This window comes from Ailuropoda melanoleuca, chromosome 2, assembly GCF_002007445.2.
Source record: "Ailuropoda melanoleuca isolate Jingjing chromosome 2, ASM200744v2, whole genome shotgun sequence".
Lineage (NCBI taxonomy): Eukaryota > Metazoa > Chordata > Mammalia > Carnivora > Ursidae > Ailuropoda > Ailuropoda melanoleuca.
Window position 1 is genome coordinate 68,622,100 of NC_048219.1, and position 1,864 is coordinate 68,623,963.

Here is a 1,864-nt window from a genome sequence, read left to right on the forward strand (position 1 = left end):
TGTTTGAAGGTGTTGATTAAGAGAGGGCAGGGCCTCAGGGCCTTTGTTCCCAGCACACTGCCATTTCCATTATAACACACTACTGAAACGGACACCCATGGATAATTACCATAGGATAAGTCAGACCTCCACAGCCTATGCGTGCATTCAACTCTGAATGAGAGCTTACTGATTAGCCCAAAAGGAAATGTGAGGGTTCCGTGACAATTTTTCAGCTGCCTTGGAGAAATGCAACATGTACTGATCCTCTGCCCAAAACTGTCTCAGCTTTTCCTGAAACTCCTTGGAAGGAGTCCTGAGCTTCCCACTCCGGGAAAGTGCTGACTTCAGCCCTGAAAGGGGTAAGAAATGCCTGAGGGATGTGCTCCAGAAAGGAAGTCAAAGGACAAAGGGCTGGCTGGCACTCCGAGACATGGGAGCTGGCAGGAGTTGGGGAAAATGATGATGCCCCATGATTTCCAACAAATCCTTTCCAGGAGTGATGGATAATTAAGAATGGCACCTGTGGACAACAAGCCAATCTAAAAGAAGTGGTATAATCCTGATCTCCGATGCTCTGGTTGAGTCCAAATTTAAAATATGACCGTGCAATTGATACCTAGGTTTTTTCCCCTCAGCGTTTGATCTCCAACCAAATGTAGGTAAAAATAGATTTTGCCCTTGTGCACTTTTCAAGTTACATTTTGGGAATGAAAGAAAGGGCAAGGAGTGGGAAGAGGAAAGCTTTGTAGAAAATCAGCCAAAAGAATTTTTTCATGTGGCTATGAATAAAAAGATCCATTTACAAAAAATAACTAAAAGAAAGATATGAATAAAAAAAGGAATTCATTTAGATTGTTTCTTTTTTAACTAGCGAAGATGAAAACCCTGCTACTCATTTATGCAAATGTTTTGCTGGTTTGATAACCAAAACTCCTTGAAAATGGTAAATGTGTAAATGCACAGGTGTGAGAAAGCCACAATTCCACGTTTAAATGACATTGCTACTAAAGCAGTGACAGAAAGCTGTTTCCGGTGTGAATGACATGAGCAGCCTCAACCACATGTGTCCCCGGAGCATCTACTGAGTATCCAATGCTGTGCTGGGCAGTTTTTAGGAGGAAAGGCTTTTCCACACTTTACAAGAAGAAGCTTGGCACTTCTCTTCCATTGAGCTTGCACCTGTGAATTCAAGGTAATCTAGAATGGGTACATCCAACTGACAGAGGAAAGGGTCTACAAGGAGTAACAAAACTGAATTTGGGGGCAGAAACAGAGTGGCACACTGTATTTGTCAGCAAACCGGGGTTTGTAATGTGGATAACGTCCTAAGTACCCAAAAATACAAAAGTCACCAATGACAGTTCATACAGCCATTCTAGGAGATAGCGGCATCGAGAAATCTTATATTGGTTATAGAATGCAATCAGCTATGAATAATAGCGGAATAATCCCAGGGCACCTGGGTGGCTCAGTCAGGTAAGCATCTGACTCTTGATTTCAGCTCAGGTCATAATCTCAGGGTCCTGGGATTGAGATCTGCGTCATTGGGTTCCGTGCTCCACAGGGAGTCAACTTGGGGATTTTCTCTCTCCTCTCCCTCTGCCCTTCCCCCCACTCACAAGCTCTCTCTCTCTCTCTCTCTCTCTCTCTCTCAAATAAATGAATCTTTTCAAAGAAGAAGAAGAAGAAGACACAATCCCTTAATCCCCACCCCCAATGTAACACTGGCTTAAACAAATTTAGGCAGTTTTGCATACTTAACAAGAGGTTCTCAGTAAAAAATCCAGGGCTAATTTAGCAACTGTACAAAGCCACTGGGAGCCAGGCTCATCCGAGCCTTCTATTTCACCGCCCCCATGTTCGCTTTTGTTTGTATGGTGAC